This window comes from Hyla sarda, unplaced genomic scaffold (genome assembly GCF_029499605.1).
Source record: "Hyla sarda isolate aHylSar1 unplaced genomic scaffold, aHylSar1.hap1 scaffold_238, whole genome shotgun sequence".
Lineage (NCBI taxonomy): Eukaryota > Metazoa > Chordata > Amphibia > Anura > Hylidae > Hyla > Hyla sarda.
The window spans coordinates 395,464-413,355 of NW_026609065.1; the positions used below are offsets into that span (position 1 = coordinate 395,464).

At 45.8% G+C, this 17,892-nt stretch overlaps 6 non-coding genes and 3 pseudogenes across 6 annotated transcripts; all 9 read left to right on the forward strand.

The window, feature by feature from the left end:
* The first annotated feature begins 1,180 nt into the window (after positions 1 to 1,180).
* LOC130322811 (U2 spliceosomal RNA) lies at positions 1,181 to 1,371 on the forward strand. The gene has a single exon (XR_008868252.1). It is a non-coding gene; the product is annotated as a U2 spliceosomal RNA (small nuclear RNA).
* A 2,085-nt stretch (positions 1,372 to 3,456) lies between these two features.
* On the forward strand, positions 3,457 to 3,647 carry LOC130322812 (U2 spliceosomal RNA). The gene has a single exon (XR_008868253.1). It is a non-coding gene; the product is annotated as a U2 spliceosomal RNA (small nuclear RNA).
* A 2,082-nt stretch (positions 3,648 to 5,729) lies between these two features.
* Positions 5,730 to 5,920, forward strand: LOC130322813 (U2 spliceosomal RNA). Its single transcript, XR_008868254.1, has one exon. It is a non-coding gene; the product is annotated as a U2 spliceosomal RNA (small nuclear RNA).
* A 2,086-nt stretch (positions 5,921 to 8,006) lies between these two features.
* Positions 8,007 to 8,197, forward strand: LOC130322814 (U2 spliceosomal RNA). The gene has a single exon (XR_008868255.1). It is a non-coding gene; the product is annotated as a U2 spliceosomal RNA (small nuclear RNA).
* Positions 8,198 to 10,303: 2,106 nt separating this feature from the next.
* LOC130322849 (U2 spliceosomal RNA) lies at positions 10,304 to 10,440 on the forward strand (annotated as a pseudogene).
* Positions 10,441 to 11,879: 1,439 nt separating this feature from the next.
* LOC130322833 (U2 spliceosomal RNA) lies at positions 11,880 to 12,064 on the forward strand. Its single transcript, XR_008868271.1, has one exon. It is a non-coding gene; the product is annotated as a U2 spliceosomal RNA (small nuclear RNA).
* Positions 12,065 to 14,170: 2,106 nt separating this feature from the next.
* LOC130322815 (U2 spliceosomal RNA) lies at positions 14,171 to 14,361 on the forward strand. The gene has a single exon (XR_008868256.1). It is a non-coding gene; the product is annotated as a U2 spliceosomal RNA (small nuclear RNA).
* A 2,087-nt stretch (positions 14,362 to 16,448) lies between these two features.
* On the forward strand, positions 16,449 to 16,608 carry LOC130322848 (U2 spliceosomal RNA; annotated as a pseudogene).
* A 693-nt stretch (positions 16,609 to 17,301) lies between these two features.
* Positions 17,302 to 17,481, forward strand: LOC130322834 (U2 spliceosomal RNA; annotated as a pseudogene).
* Positions 17,482 to 17,892: the final 411 nt, after the last annotated feature.

The window sequence follows — 17,892 nt, forward strand, 5'->3', positions numbered from 1 at the left end:
AATTCAGACAGGAAAAATCAGTATAAATCCTTAGAAAATTATCCCCCAGTGTCTCCATCTGCTGGCGGTATTGAATAAGCATTGCTGCACTGATGGGGTATGCATTAGACGAAAAAAAAGAAGAAAAAGAAGAATAATACGCCCAGAAAAGAGGCGAAAAGGAGAAAAACGTAAAAAAACGTGAAAAAAAAGTAAGAGGAAGAGAAGGGAAAAAAAGGTGGAAATGGGTTTAAAAGTGATTTCGGCGGAGAAATATATATATATATATATATATATATATATATATATATATATATATATATATATACGCGCACACACACACATATATATAAACGTATTCTCCGTTGAGATATTGCAGCCGCTGCTGTGTCCAGGCCCAGGAGCCTTAGCACTGTGCTGTGATGTCACTCAATACCACTGACATCACTAGGTGTAAACAACATCTCTCCTTTGCTGTGTATGTGACTATGGAGCTGTTTGGTGATGTCGTCTATTATGGCCTTCATAGAAGCAACAGGAGATTGTTGCATCCATCTAGAACCCTCAGAACTACAGTGCTATGATGTCACTCACTTCCACAGGCCTTGCAGAGTGTAAACAACAACAACCCAGCTTTGTTGTGTATGTAACCATAGGGATTTGTGATGTCACCTAGAACCTTCACAGCAGCGACAGCTTTATGAGGAGCATCAGCACTGCTCTGCCTGAGCAGAACCATCACCGCCATAGGTTGTCAAATAACCCGGATTTAACCCACACAGGTAAGTCCAATGGGGTGCAGGCATGTCCTCTATGCTTACAGCTTCCCGTGGGTGTTGGTTTGATACCGTTTGGGGACAGCCAAGGAGGCATCTGCAGGCAACAAAGGTAGGTGTGTGCTTGTGTGTGTGTTTCCTATGCAGATCCTAAGCCCAGTGTCACATGCAAGTAGGAGGAGTAAGAAGGGTTCCTGGCAAATCCGGGTTATGGATTGCATTTAAAAAGGCCCCGTGGGAGTGCAATGGGCCCCTGTCTTGCTGCTTAGCAATAATGGTATGGGTTTAGGTTCTGCTGTGTGTACTGGTGGTTGACTGCCCCCCAGCCCAGAGTGTGCATGGAAAATTGTCTGGCAGCCTCCCTGACAGCAAGCAGTGATAGTGCCCATGAAGGGGACCTTGTTGGGCCCGCCCCTTTCACGGTTATCGCTTCTCGGCCTTTTGGCTAAGATCAAGTGTAGTATCTGTTCTTATCAGTTTAATATCTGATACGTCCCCTATCTGGGGACCATATATTAAATGGATTTTTGAGAACGGGGGCCGATTTCGAAGCTTGCTTCCGTCGCCCTATGCATTGACCCGATATGGCAGTATCTTCGGGTACAGTGCACCACCCCCTTACAGGGTTAAAAAGAAAGATTCCTACTTTCATTGCTACCTGCTTGCTGGCTAGCCAGCTAGCCAGCCCTGTGGGCCTTGCTGCTGCAGCCAAAAAACAAAAGGTGGTGCTGCTGCTGCTGCTTCTGCTGCTTCTGCTTGTGTCTGGCCGCTGTTGGAGCGTCCAGGCACAGGACTTCTGCTGCTGCTGACTAAATGGCCTCCTTAATTGGATCATTTGAGTAGCCAGCACACCTGTGCAGGTAGGGCATGACATGATAGGCAGCTGCCTTGATAGCGGGTGGGTGCTGAATGTTCCTAATTGACAAAATAAGATTAATGCTTATGAAGAAATATAAAATCTCATCCCTTCCCCAATATCGCGCCACACCCCTACCCCTTAATTCCCTGGTTGAACTTGATGGACATATGTCTTTTTTCGACCGTACTAACTATGTAACTATGTAACATAACATGGGGGGGGGGGGTCTCCTGGCTGTTCACACAGGTGTGTCATTGCTGTACATTGACCATGCATTGCTTCTGTGGTATTGCAAAGGCAAAGACAAATGCTTCCAGCCATCCATTGCACTAATGGATTGGTCATCAGCTGGCTGTCTATGTCCCGCATCAATATAGACCAAAGTACAGAGGGTTAGGCTATGCTATTGTGCACCTACCTGATGCATCAGAAGGTGCGAGGCCCTTGCTAAATTCTGTGCACAGACTTTGAGATCTATACTTTAGACTGTATCTAAACCTGCTCCAACATGGACTGACATTCTGGCCTACTTTCAGCCGATGCGACTTGTCTGTCGCTGAACAGTCGCTTTTTATGTATTCAGCACCTATGTATAATGTTGTAAAAATGCTCTAGAAGCTAAAGTCGCAGAAATGTCACACATATTTGGCCTGCAACTTTCTGTGCGACAAATTCAGACAGGAAAAATCAGTATAAATCCTTAGAAAATTATCCCCCAGTGTCTCCATCTGCTGGCGGTATTGAATAAGCATTGCTGCACTGATGGGGTATGCATTAGACGAAAAAAAAGAAGAAAAAGAAGAATAATACGCCCAGAAAAGAGGCGAAAAGGAGAAAAACGTAAAAAAACGTGAAAAAAAAGTAAGAGGAAGAGAAGGGAAAAAAAGGTGGAAATGGGTTTAAAAGTGATTTCGGCGGAGAAATATATATATATATATATATATATATATATATATATATATATATATACGCGCACACACACACATATATATAAACGTATTCTCCGTTGAGATATTGCAGCCGCTGCTGTGTCCAGGCCCAGGAGCCTTAGCACTGTGCTGTGATGTCACTCAATACCACTGACATCACTAGGTGTAAACAACATCTCTCCTTTGCTGTGTATGTGACTATGGAGCTGTTTGGTGATGTCGTCTATTATGGCCTTCATAGAAGCAACAGGAGATTGTTGCATCCATCTAGAACCCTCAGAACTACAGTGCTATGATGTCACTGACTTCCACAGGCCTTGCAGAGTGTAAACAACAACAACCCAGCTTTGTTGTGTATGTAACCATAGGGATTTGTGATGTCACCTAGAACCTTCACAGCAGCGACAGCTTTATGAGGAGCATCAGCACTGCTCTGCCTGAGCAGAACCATCACCGCCATAGGTTGTCAAATAACCCGGATTTAACCCACACAGGTAAGTCCAATGGGGTGCAGGCATGTCCTCTATGCTTACAGCTTCCCGTGGGTGTTGGTTTGATACCGTTTGGGGACAGCCAAGGAGGCATCTGCAGGCAACAAAGGTAGGTGTGTGCTTGTGTGTGTGTTTCCTATGCAGATCCTAAGCCCAGTGTCACATGCAAGTAGGAGGAGTAAGAAGGGTTCCTGGCAAATCCGGGTTATGGATTGCATTTAAAAAGGCCCCGTGGGAGTGCAATGGGCCCCTGTCTTGCTGCTTAGCAATAATGGTATGGGTTTAGGTTCTGCTGTGTGTACTGGTGGTTGACTGCCCCCCAGCCCAGAGTGTGCATGGAAAATTGTCTGGCAGCCTCCCTGACAGCAAGCAGTGATAGTGCCCATGAAGGGGACCTTGTTGGGCCCGCCCCTTTCACGGTTATCGCTTCTCGGCCTTTTGGCTAAGATCAAGTGTAGTATCTGTTCTTATCAGTTTAATATCTGATACGTCCCCTATCTGGGGACCATATATTAAATGGATTTTTGAGAACGGGGGCCGATTTCGAAGCTTGCTTCCGTCGCCCTATGCATTGACCCGATATGGCAGTATCTTCGGGTACAGTGCACCACCCCCTTACAGGGTTAAAAAGAAAGATTCCTACTTTCATTGCTACCTGCTTGCTGGCTAGCCAGCTAGCCAGCCCTGTGGGCCTTGCTGCTGCAGCCAAAAAACAAAAGGTGGTGCTGCTGCTGCTGCTTCTGCTGCTTCTGCTTGTGTCTGGCCGCTGTTGGAGCGTCCAGGCACAGGACTTCTGCTGCTGCTGACTAAATGGCCTCCTTAATTGGATCATTTGAGTAGCCAGCACACCTGTGCAGGTAGGGCATGACATGATAGGCAGCTGCCTTGATAGCGGGTGGGTGCTGAATGTTCCTAATTGACAAAATAAGATTAATGCTTATGAAGAAATATAAAATCTCATCCCTTCCCCAATATCGCGCCACACCCCTACCCCTTAATTCCCTGGTTGAACTTGATGGACATATGTCTTTTTTCGACCGTACTAACTATGTAACTATGTAACATAACATGGGGGGGGGGGGGGGGGTCTCCTGGCTGTTCACACAGGTGTGTCATTGCTGTACATTGACCATGCATTGCTTCTGTGGTATTGCAAAGGCAAAGACAAATGCTTCCAGCCATCCATTGCACTAATGGATTGGTCATCAGCTGGCTGTCTATGTCCCGCATCAATATAGACCAAAGTACAGAGGGTTAGGCTATGCTATTGTGCACCTACCTGATGCATCAGAAGGTGCGAGGCCCTTGCTAAATTCTGTGCACAGACTTTGAGATCTATACTTTAGACTGTATCTAAACCTGCTCCAACATGGACTGACATTCTGGCCTACTTTCAGCCGATGCGACTTGTCTGTCGCTGAACAGTCGCTTTTTATGTATTCAGCACCTATGTATAATGTTGTAAAAATGCTCTAGAAGCTAAAGTCGCAGAAATGTCACACATATTTGGCCTGCAACTTTCTGTGCGACAAATTCAGACAGGAAAAATCAGTATAAATCCTTAGAAAATTATCCCCCAGTGTCTCCATCTGCTGGCGGTATTGAATAAGCATTGCTGCACTGATGGGGTATGCATTAGACGAAAAAAAAGAAGAAAAAGAAGAATAATACGCCCAGAAAAGAGGCGAAAAGGAGAAAAACGTAAAAAAACGTGAAAAAAAAGTAAGAGGAAGAGAAGGGAAAAAAAGGTGGAAATGGGTTTAAAAGTGATTTCGGCGGAGAAATATATATATATATATATATATATATATATATATATATACGCGCACACACACACATATATATAAACGTATTCTCCGTTGAGATATTGCAGCCGCTGCTGTGTCCAGGCCCAGGAGCCTTAGCACTGTGCTGTGATGTCACTCAATACCACTGACATCACTAGGTGTAAACAACATCTCTCCTTTGCTGTGTATGTGACTATGGAGCTGTTTGGTGATGTCGTCTATTATGGCCTTCATAGAAGCAACAGGAGATTGTTGCATCCATCTAGAACCCTCAGAACTACAGTGCTATGATGTCACTGACTTCCACAGGCCTTGCAGAGTGTAAACAACAACAACCCAGCTTTGTTGTGTATGTAACCATAGGGATTTGTGATGTCACCTAGAACCTTCACAGCAGCGACAGCTTTATGAGGAGCATCAGCACTGCTCTGCCTGAGCAGAACCATCACCGCCATAGGTTGTCAAATAACCCGGATTTAACCCACACAGGTAAGTCCAATGGGGTGCAGGCATGTCCTCTATGCTTACAGCTTCCCGTGGGTGTTGGTTTGATACCGTTTGGGGACAGCCAAGGAGGCATCTGCAGGCAACAAAGGTAGGTGTGTGCTTGTGTGTGTGTTTCCTATGCAGATCCTAAGCCCAGTGTCACATGCAAGTAGGAGGAGTAAGAAGGGTTCCTGGCAAATCCGGGTTATGGATTGCATTTAAAAAGGCCCCGTGGGAGTGCAATGGGCCCCTGTCTTGCTGCTTAGCAATAATGGTATGGGTTTAGGTTCTGCTGTGTGTACTGGTGGTTGACTGCCCCCCAGCCCAGAGTGTGCATGGAAAATTGTCTGGCAGCCTCCCTGACAGCAAGCAGTGATAGTGCCCATGAAGGGGACCTTGTTGGGCCCGCCCCTTTCACGGTTATCGCTTCTCGGCCTTTTGGCTAAGATCAAGTGTAGTATCTGTTCTTATCAGTTTAATATCTGATACGTCCCCTATCTGGGGACCATATATTAAATGGATTTTTGAGAACGGGGGCCGATTTCGAAGCTTGCTTCCGTCGCCCTATGCATTGACCCGATATGGCAGTATCTTCGGGTACAGTGCACCACCCCCTTACAGGGTTAAAAAGAAAGATTCCTACTTTCATTGCTACCTGCTTGCTGGCTAGCCAGCTAGCCAGCCCTGTGGGCCTTGCTGCTGCAGCCAAAAAACAAAAGGTGGTGCTGCTGCTGCTGCTTCTGCTGCTTCTGCTTGTGTCTGGCCGCTGTTGGAGCGTCCAGGCACAGGACTTCTGCTGCTGCTGACTAAATGGCCTCCTTAATTGGATCATTTGAGTAGCCAGCACACCTGTGCAGGTAGGGCATGACATGATAGGCAGCTGCCTTGATAGCGGGTGGGTGCTGAATGTTCCTAATTGACAAAATAAGATTAATGCTTATGAAGAAATATAAAATCTCATCCCTTCCCCAATATCGCGCCACACCCCTACCCCTTAATTCCCTGGTTGAACTTGATGGACATATGTCTTTTTTCGACCGTACTAACTATGTAACTATGTAACATAACATGGGGGGGGGGGGGGGGGTCTCCTGGCTGTTCACACAGGTGTGTCATTGCTGTACATTGACCATGCATTGCTTCTGTGGTATTGCAAAGGCAAAGACAAATGCTTCCAGCCATCCATTGCACTAATGGATTGGTCATCAGCTGGCTGTCTATGTCCCGCATCAATATAGACCAAAGTACAGAGGGTTAGGCTATGCTATTGTGCACCTACCTGATGCATCAGAAGGTGCGAGGCCCTTGCTAAATTCTGTGCACAGACTTTGAGATCTATACTTTAGACTGTATCTAAACCTGCTCCAACATGGACTGACATTCTGGCCTACTTTCAGCCGATGCGACTTGTCTGTCGCTGAACAGTCGCTTTTTATGTATTCAGCACCTATGTATAATGTTGTAAAAATGCTCTAGAAGCTAAAGTCGCAGAAATGTCACACATATTTGGCCTGCAACTTTCTGTGCGACAAATTCAGACAGGAAAAATCAGTATAAATCCTTAGAAAATTATCCCCCAGTGTCTCCATCTGCTGGCGGTATTGAATAAGCATTGCTGCACTGATGGGGTATGCATTAGACGAAAAAAAAGAAGAAAAAGAAGAAGAATACGCCCAGAAAAGAGGCGAAAAGGAGAAAAACGTAAAAAAACGTGAAAAAAAAGTAAGAGGAAGAGAAGGGAAAAAAAGGTGGAAATGGGTTTAAAAGTGATTTCGGCGGAGAAATATATATATATATATATATATATATATATATATATATATATACGCGCACACACACACATATATATAAACGTATTCTCCGTTGAGATATTGCAGCCGCTGCTGTGTCCAGGCCCAGGAGCCTTAGCACTGTGCTGTGATGTCACTCAATACCACTGACATCACTAGGTGTAAACAACATCTCTCCTTTGCTGTGTATGTGACTATGGAGCTGTTTGGTGATGTCGTCTATTATGGCCTTCATAGAAGCAACAGGAGATTGTTGCATCCATCTAGAACCCTCAGAACTACAGTGCTATGATGTCACTGACTTCCACAGGCCTTGCAGAGTGTAAACAACAACAACCCAGCTTTGTTGTGTATGTAACCATAGGGATTTGTGATGTCACCTAGAACCTTCACAGCAGCGACAGCTTTATGAGGAGCATCAGCACTGCTCTGCCTGAGCAGAACCATCACCGCCATAGGTTGTCAAATAACCCGGATTTAACCCACACAGGTAAGTCCAATGGGGTGCAGGCATGTCCTCTATGCTTACAGCTTCCCGTGGGTGTTGGTTTGATACCGTTTGGGGACAGCCAAGGAGGCATCTGCAGGCAACAAAGGTAGGTGTGTGCTTGTGTGTGTGTTTCCTATGCAGATCCTAAGCCCAGTGTCACATGCAAGTAGGAGGAGTAAGAAGGGTTCCTGGCAAATCCGGGTTATGGATTGCATTTAAAAAGGCCCCGTGGGAGTGCAATGGGCCCCTGTCTTGCTGCTTAGCAATAATGGTATGGGTTTAGGTTCTGCTGTGTGTACTGGTGGTTGACTGCCCCCCAGCCCAGAGTGTGCATGGAAAATTGTCTGGCAGCCTCCCTGACAGCAAGCAGTGATAGTGCCCATGAAGGGGACCTTGTTGGGCCCGCCCCTTTCACGGTTATCGCTTCTCGGCCTTTTGGCTAAGATCAAGTGTAGTATCTGTTCTTATCAGTTTAATATCTGATACGTCCCCTATCTGGGGACCATATATTAAATGGATTTTTGAGAACGGGGGCCGATTTCGAAGCTTGCTTCCGTCGCCCTATGCATTGACCCGATATGGCAGTATCTTCGGGTACAGTGCACCACCCCCTTACAGGGTTAAAAAGAAAGATTCCTACTTTCATTGCTACCTGCTTGCTGGCTAGCCAGCTAGCCAGCCCTGTGGGCCTTGCTGCTGCAGCCAAAAAACAAAAGGTGGTGCTGCTGCTGCTGCTTCTGCTGCTTCTGCTTGTGTCTGGCCGCTGTTGGAGCGTCCAGGCACAGGACTTCTGCTGCTGCTGACTAAATGGCCTCCTTAATTGGATCATTTGAGTAGCCAGCACACCTGTGCAGGTAGGGCATGACATGATAGGCAGCTGCCTTGATAGCGGGTGGGTGCTGAATGTTCCTAATTGACAAAATAAGATTAATGCTTATGAAGAAATATAAAATCTCATCCCTTCCCCAATATCGCGCCACACCCCTACCCCTTAATTCCCTGGTTGAACTTGATGGACATATGTCTTTTTTCGACCGTACTAACTATGTAACTATGTAACATAACATGGGGGGGGGGGGGGGGGGGTCTCCTGGCTGTTCACACAGGTGTGTCATTGCTGTACATTGACCATGCATTGCTTCTGTGGTATTGCAAAGGCAAAGACAAATGCTTCCAGCCATCCATTGCACTAATGGATTGGTCATCAGCTGGCTGTCTATGTCCCGCATCAATATAGACCAAAGTACAGAGGGTTAGGCTATGCTATTGTGCACCTACCTGATGCATCAGAAGGTGCGAGGCCCTTGCTAAATTCTGTGCACAGACTTTGAGATCTATACTTTAGACTGTATCTAAACCTGCTCCAACATGGACTGACATTCTGGCCTACTTTCAGCCGATGCGACTTGTCTGTCGCTGAACAGTCGCTTTTTATGTATTCAGCACCTATGTATAATGTTGTAAAAATGCTCTAGAAGCTAAAGTCGCAGAAATGTCACACATATTTGGCCTGCAACTTTCTGTGCGACAAATTCAGACAGGAAAAATCAGTATAAATCCTTAGAAAATTATCCCCCAGTGTCTCCATCTGCTGGCGGTATTGAATAAGCATTGCTGCACTGATGGGGTATGCATTAGACGAAAAAAAAGAAGAAAAAGAAGAATAATACGCCCAGAAAAGAGGCGAAAAGGAGAAAAACGTAAAAAAACGTGAAAAAAAAGTAAGAGGAAGAGAAGGGAAAAAAAGGTGGAAATGGGTTTAAAAGTGATTTCGGCGGAGAAATATATATATATATATATATATATATATATATATATATATATATATATATATATATATATACGCGCACACACACACATAGATATAAACGTATTCTCCGTTGAGATATTGCAGCCGCTGCTGTGTCCAGGCCCAGGAGCCTTAGCACTGTGCTGTGATGTCACTCAATACCACTGACATCACTAGGTGTAAACAACATCTCTCCTTTGCTGTGTATGTGACTATGGAGCTGTTTGGTGATGTCGTCTATTATGGCCTTCATAGAAGCAACAGGAGATTGTTGCATCCATCTAGAACCCTCAGAACTACAGTGCTATGATGTCACTGACTTCCACAGGCCTTGCAGAGTGTAAACAACAACAACCCAGCTTTGTTGTGTATGTAACCATAGGGATTTGTGATGTCACCTAGAACCTTCACAGCAGCGACAGCTTTATGAGGAGCATCAGCACTGCTCTGCCTGAGCAGAACCATCACCGCCATAGGTTGTCAAATAACCCGGATTTAACCCACACAGGTAAGTCCAATGGGGTGCAGGCATGTCCTCTATGCTTACAGCTTCCCGTGGGTGTTGGTTTGATACCGTTTGGGGACAGCCAAGGAGGCATCTGCAGGCAACAAAGGTAGGTGTGTGCTTGTGTGTGTGTTTCCTATGCAGATCCTAAGCCCAGTGTCACATGCAAGTAGGAGGAGTAAGAAGGGTTCCTGGCAAATCCGGGTTATGGATTGCATTTAAAAAGGCCCCGTGGGAGTGCAATGGGCCCCTGTCTTGCTGCTTAGCAATAATGGTATGGGTTTAGGTTCTGCTGTGTGTACTGGTGGTTGACTGCCCCCCAGCCCAGAGTGTGCATGGAAAATTGTCTGGCAGCCTCCCTGACAGCAAGCAGTGATAGTGCCCATGAAGGGGACCTTGTTGGGCCCGCCCCTTTCACGGTTATCGCTTCTCGGCCTTTTGGCTAAGATCAAGTGTAGTATCTGCTCACTTGGTCTGGTCAGAGGGTGTCTGGGGTACCCGGCTCCTTGGCCTGGGGGGATCGTCCTTCTTAACGGAGGGACTTCACCCCCCTGCTGCTATTAGGGAGCCGGCTTAGTCCCCAGACAACGGGAGGCGATCACCCTTCACTGCCCACTCTTTGGTGGGGGAGTGTTTTTCTGTCCCTGCCTGGACACGCCTATTGAAGATGGAAGAGATCATGGACACCTCTCAATCTGCTGGAGAGGAGGTTCCTTTTTTTGGGAAGATCAAGAATGGGGTCCGGATCCTGCTGAAAGACCTTGAGAAGAAAAGAAGAGGACTTTCCTTTGTAATGGAGGAAATTCTTTTTGGAGTTTTGGAAATTGCAAAGACACAAATCCTTTCCATGTTGGAATTTCCAAAGAAAGGGTGCTTTGATGTTATTTTGGTTTCCGAAGAGGATTATGATTTATTTTGGAAGAAATTTGAGACAATCAAGTCTGATCCAGTGTGGGAGGGCGTGGAAGTCATTCCCCACTTTCCCAGGAGAGAAAGAATTTTAACGGTGAGGATGTATAGTCCTTACGTCCCTGAGGAGGATATTATAATTCTTTTGACCCAATTTTGTGAGGAAATTGCGCCACTTGGCAAAATTTATAATCAGTATGGAGTCTGGACAACAAAGTGGAGATTTAAAGTAAAGTTCAAGGAAGACGCAGATGGAAGAGTTCTTTATCCCCCTGCCCGTTTTAAAATAGGGGTTATCAATGGAGATATGTTTTTTGCAGGTATGCAGAATTTCTGTAGAAAATGCAAGAAATATGGCCATTTAAAGGAAGAGTGCACCTCAATGTGGTGCCAAAAATGCCAAAAAGAAGGTCATGAAATTGAATCCTGTAGCCAAAAAAGTAAATGTAATTTATGTAACAAAATTGGTCACATGTATGTGAACTGTCCAAAGAGGAAGAAGAAAAGAGAAGAAGAAGTTTCTGAACAAGAGCCAGAAATTAAAAGATCTGTGGTAACCCAAGAGCCAAAAATTGTTGGAAAAGAGATGATAGTAGAAGAAAAGAACATTGGAGAGCATAAGAGTAAAAAGAAAAATGAAGAGCCGGTGAGAAATTTAAGAGGATATTCAGGGTCTTTCCAAACTATTTTGGAGAGAGCTCCAGATGAGGAAAGAGAATTGTTCTTACAGGACCTGGATAATCTATTATCCACCTTTAAAGCCCAGTTGCCTGCAGTAAGAAACAAAGTTTATGATTCTTTTCGCCTTGACGTGGATCGATTTATGGTAACTTATAAAATACCGGCCTGGTTAGCCATCCCAGTAAAAAGGGAAATGGAAAAAGGAAGCTTAAGCTATGGTTTAATTGATTACTTGGCAGTTTACGCCCGGAGAAAGGGAATGAATTTGTTATAATTTTGGAATGTTTATTATTTTTATTGTTGTTATAATATTTTATTTCAATTTGTCTTTTTTATTTTAGGAATAAATAAAACTGTTACCTGATGATGAACAAAACAATCGAGTCCATATAAGATCTTGGAGCTCTGATTGAGTTCTGAGGGCTAACTTAAAAAAAAAATCTGTTCTTATCAGTTTAATATCTGATACGTCCCCTATCTGGGGACCATATATTAAATGGATTTTTGAGAACGGGGGCCGATTTCGAAGCTTGCTTCCGTCGCCCTATGCATTGACCCGATATGGCAGTATCTTCGGGTACAGTGCACCACCCCCTTACAGGGTTAAAAAGAAAGATTCCTACTTTCATTGCTACCTGCTTGCTGGCTAGCCAGCTAGCCAGCCCTGTGGGCCTTGCTGCTGCAGCCAAAAAACAAAAGGTGGTGCTGCTGCTGCTGCTTCTGCTGCTTCTGCTTGTGTCTGGCCGCTGTTGGAGCGTCCAGGCACAGGACTTCTGCTGCTGCTGACTAAATGGCCTCCTTAATTGGATCATTTGAGTAGCCAGCACACCTGTGCAGGTAGGGCATGACATGATAGGCAGCTGCCTTGATAGCGGGTGGGTGCTGAATGTTCCTAATTGACAAAATAAGATTAATGCTTATGAAGAAATATAAAATCTCATCCCTTCCCCAATATCGCGCCACACCCCTACCCCTTAATTCCCTGGTTGAACTTGATGGACATATGTCTTTTTTCGACCGTACTAACTATGTAACTATGTAACATAACATGGGGGGGGGGGGGGGGGGGTCTCCTGGCTGTTCACACAGGTGTGTCATTGCTGTACATTGACCATGCATTGCTTCTGTGGTATTGCAAAGGCAAAGACAAATGCTTCCAGCCATCCATTGCACTAATGGATTGGTCATCAGCTGGCTGTCTATGTCCCGCATCAATATAGACCAAAGTACAGAGGGTTAGGCTATGCTATTGTGCACCTACCTGATGCATCAGAAGGTGCGAGGCCCTTGCTAAATTCTGTGCACAGACTTTGAGATCTATACTTTAGACTGTATCTAAACCTGCTCCAACATGGACTGACATTCTGGCCTACTTTCAGCCGATGCGACTTGTCTGTCGCTGAACAGTCGCTTTTTATGTATTCAGCACCTATGTATAATGTTGTAAAAATGCTCTAGAAGCTAAAGTCGCAGAAATGTCACACATATTTGGCCTGCAACTTTCTGTGCGACAAATTCAGACAGGAAAAATCAGTATAAATCCTTAGAAAATTATCCCCCAGTGTCTCCATCTGCTGGCGGTATTGAATAAGCATTGCTGCACTGATGGGGTATGCATTAGACGAAAAAAAAGAAGAAAAAGAAGAATAATACGCCCAGAAAAGAGGCGAAAAGGAGAAAAACGTAAAAAAACGTGAAAAAAAAGTAAGAGGAAGAGAAGGGAAAAAAAGGTGGAAATGGGTTTAAAAGTGATTTCGGCGGAGAAATATATATATATATATATATATATATATATATATATATATATATATATATATATATATATATATACGCGCACACACACACATAGATATAAACGTATTCTCCGTTGAGATATTGCAGCCGCTGCTGTGTCCAGGCCCAGGAGCCTTAGCACTGTGCTGTGATGTCACTCAATACCACTGACATCACTAGGTGTAAACAACATCTCTCCTTTGCTGTGTATGTGACTATGGAGCTGTTTGGTGATGTCGTCTATTATGGCCTTCATAGAAGCAACAGGAGATTGTTGCATCCATCTAGAACCCTCAGAACTACAGTGCTATGATGTCACTGACTTAGGCCTTGCAGAGTGTAAACAACAACAACCCAGCTTTGTTGTGTATGTAACCATAGGGATTTGTGATGTCACCTAGAACCTTCACAGCAGCGACAGCTTTATGAGGAGCATCAGCACTGCTCTGCCTGAGCAGAACCATCACCGCCATAGGTTGTCAAATAACCCGGATTTAACCCACACAGGTAAGTCCAATGGGGTGCAGGCATGTCCTCTATGCTTACAGCTTCCCGTGGGTGTTGGTTTGATACCGTTTGGGGACAGCCAAGGAGGCATCTGCAGGCAACAAAGGTAGGTGTGTGCTTGTGTGTGTGTTTCCTATGCAGATCCTAAGCCCAGTGTCACATGCAAGTAGGAGGAGTAAGAAGGGTTCCTGGCAAATCCGGGTTATGGATTGCATTTAAAAAGGCCCGTGGGAGTGCAATGGGCCCCTGTCTTGCTGCTTAGCAATAATGGTATGGGTTTAGGTTCTGCTGTGTGTACTGGTGGTTGACTGCCCCCCAGCCCAGAGTGTGCATGGAAAATTGTCTGGCAGCCTCCCTGACAGCAAGCAGTGATAGTGCCCATGAAGGGGGACCTTGTTGGGCCCGCCCCTTTCACGGTTATCGCTTCTCGGCCTTTTGGCTAAGATCAAGTGTAGTATCTGTTCTTATCAGTTTAATATCTGATACGTCCCCTATCTGGGGACCATATATTAAATGGATTTTTGAGAACGGGGGCCGATTTCGAAGCTTGCTTCCGTCGCCCTATGCATTGACCCGATATGGCAGTATCTTCGGGTACAGTGCACCACCCCCTTACAGGGTTAAAAAGAAAGATTCCTACTTTCATTGCTACCTGCTTGCTGGCTAGCCAGCTAGCCAGCCCTGTGGGCCTTGCTGCTGCAGCCAAAAAACAAAAGGTGGTGCTGCTGCTGCTGCTTCTGCTGCTTCTGCTTGTGTCTGGCCGCTGTTGGAGCGTCCAGGCACAGGACTTCTGCTGCTGCTGACTAAATGGCCTCCTTAATTGGATCATTTGAGTAGCCAGCACACCTGTGCAGGTAGGGCATGACATGATAGGCAGCTGCCTTGATAGCGGGTGGGTGCTGAATGTTCCTAATTGACAAAATAAGATTAATGCTTATGAAGAAATATAAAATCTCATCCCTTCCCCAATATCGCGCCACACCCCTACCCCTTAATTCCTGGTTGAACTTGATGGACATATGTCTTTTTTCGACCGTACTAACTATGTAACTATGTAACATAACATGGGGGGGGGGGGTCTCCTGGCTGTTCACACAGGTGTGTCATTGCTGTACATTGACCATGCATTGCTTCTGTGGTATTGCAAAGGCAAAGACAAATGCTTCCAGCCATCCATTGCACTAATGGATTGGTCATCAGCTGGCTGTCTATGTCCCGCATCAATATAGACCAAAGTACAGAGGGTTAGGCTATGCTATTGTGCACCTACCTGATGCATCAGAAGGTGCGAGGCCCTTGCTAAATTCTGTGCACAGACTTTGAGATCTATACTTTAGACTGTATCTAAACCTGCTCCAACATGGACTGACATTCTGGCCTACTTTCAGCCGATGCGACTTGTCTGTCGCTGAACAGTCGCTTTTTATGTATTCAGCACCTATGTATAATGTTGTAAAAATGCTCTAGAAGCTAAAGTCGCAGAAATGTCACACATATTTGGCCTGCAACTTTCTGTGCGACAAATTCAGACAGGAAAAATCAGTATAAATCCTTAGAAAATTATCCCCCAGTGTCTCCATCTGCTGGCGGTATTGAATAAGCATTGCTGCACTGATGGGGTATGCATTAGACGAAAAAAAAGAAGAAAAAGAAGAATAATACGCCCAGAAAAGAGGCGAAAAGGAGAAAAACGTAAAAAAACGTGAAAAAAAGTAAGAGGAAGAGAAGGGAAAAAAAGGTGGAAATGGGTTTAAAAGTGATTTCGGCGGAGAAATATATATATATATATATATATATATATATATATATATATATATATATACGCGCACACACACACATATATATAAACGTATTCTCCGTTGAGATATTGCAGCCGCTGCTGTGTCCAGGCCCAGGAGCCTTAGCACTGTGCTGTGATGTCACTCAATACCACTGACATCACTAGGTGTAAACAACATCTCTCCTTTGCTGTGTATGTGACTATGGAGCTGTTTGGTGATGTCGTCTATTATGGCCTTCATAGAAGCAACAGGAGATTGTTGCATCCATCTAGAACCCTCAGAACTACAGTGCTATGATGTCACTGACTTCCACAGGCCTTGCAGAGTGTAAACAACAACAACCCAGCTTTGTTGTGTATGTAACCATAGGGATTTGTGATGTCACCTAGAACCTTCACAGCAGCGACAGCTTTATGAGGAGCATCAGCACTGCTCTGCCTGAGCAGAACCATCACCGCCATAGGTTGTCAAATAACCCGGATTTAACCCACACAGGTAAGTCCAATGGGGTGCAGGCATGTCCTCTATGCTTACAGCTTCCCGTGGGTGTTGGTTTGATACCGTTTGGGGACAGCCAAGGAGGCATCTGCAGGCAACAAAGGTAGGTGTGTGCTTGTGTGTGTGTTTCCTATGCAGATCCTAAGCCCAGTGTCACATGCAAGTAGGAGGAGTAAGAAGGGTTCCTGGCAAATCCGGGTTATGGATTGCATTTAAAAAGGCCCCGTGGGAGTGCAATGGGCCCCTGTCTTGCTGCTTAGCAATAATGGTATGGGTTTAGGTTCTGCTGTGTGTACTGGTGGTTGACTGCCCCCCAGCCCAGAGTGTGCATGGAAAATTGTCTGGCAGCCTCCCTGACAGCAAGCAGTGATAGTGCCCATGAAGGGGACCTTGTTGGGCCCGCCCCCCTTTCACGGTTATCGCTTCTCGGCCTTTTGGCTAAGATCAAGTGTAGTATCTGTTCTTATCAGTTTTCATGCTGGTGGGGATGGGTGCTGCATGGAGGATGCAGGTGTACCGGGGCTTTCCGGGGCTGGTTCTGAGGAATCAGCTCGACGGCTGCCCCGATGTGACCTGTTCCCTCCGGGTCTCGCCATGAGGCTGAGAGGGTCTAGAGCCGAGGTACTTTTGTGCCTCGGGGAGTGGTGACCCCGAGGTGCCGAAACTCACTGGGAGAATAGACTCACTGAGTTGAAGCACGGGCACCATAATCTCTTCACCTTGTGGCACTCACCTCTTGATTCCCGGCCTTCTGGCTAGGATCAGAGAAATTTTTATAGATCCGGCCGGATGTCCGGGCAGTATATCTGCACACATTCACTTATTTATTTCTTTTTTGTCTCACTGTGTCACTTTTTGCGTGTTGTGTGTTCACAGGATTGGTCAGGATGCGGTAGCCCTTCTGGGTGTCCCTCCTGGCGGTCTAGGGGAGGTGTGTGTGGCCATTAGGTTCCGCACCTCCCTGCAAACACCCCGGGTACTCCTGCTTTGGCAGGGTACCTACCGTAATCGGCTCTGCGGGCAGATACCTTGGCTAACGCCAAGGGGGATGCCGGGAGCATTTGTGGTCCCCTAGTAGCTTCGGCGAAAAGGGACATCGAACCTGGAACCTCGCAGGTACCTTTTGGTCCGGAGGTGAAGGGTAAGGTTTGTTGGGGGGCCTCTCTCCTATCGGAGAAGGGCTTGCGATAGACCGCATCCTTTGTGCACGTTTTTTTAGTGTAACACGTTTGCACTTTTTCTTGCACTTTGGGTGAATCGAAAGCACGTTCCTCGGCTTTAGATAAAAAAAAAAAAAATCTGTTCTTATCAGTTTAATATCTGATACGTCCCCTATCTGGGGACCATATATTAAATGGATTTTTGAGAACGGGGGCCGATTTCGAAGCTTGCTTCCGTCGCCCTATGCATTGACCCGATATGGCAGTATCTTCGGGTACAGTGCACCACCCCCTTACAGGGTTAAAAAGAAAGATTCCTACTTTCATTGCTACCTGCTTGCTGGCTAGCCAGCTAGCCAGCCCTGTGGGCCTTGCTGCTGCAGCCAAAAAACAAAAGGTGGTGCTGCTGCTGCTGCTTCTGCTGCTTCTGCTTGTGTCTGGCCGCTGTTGGAGCGTCCAGGCACAGGACTTCTGCTGCTGCTGACTAAATGGCCTCCTTAATTGGATCATTTGAGTAGCCAGCACACCTGTGCAGGTAGGGCATGACATGATAGGCAGCTGCCTTGATAGCGGGTGGGTGCTGAATGTTCCTAATTGACAAAATAAGATTAATGCTTATGAAGAAATATAAAATCTCATCCCTTCCCCAATATCGCGCCACACCCCTACCCCTTAATTCCCTGGTTGAACTTGATGGACATA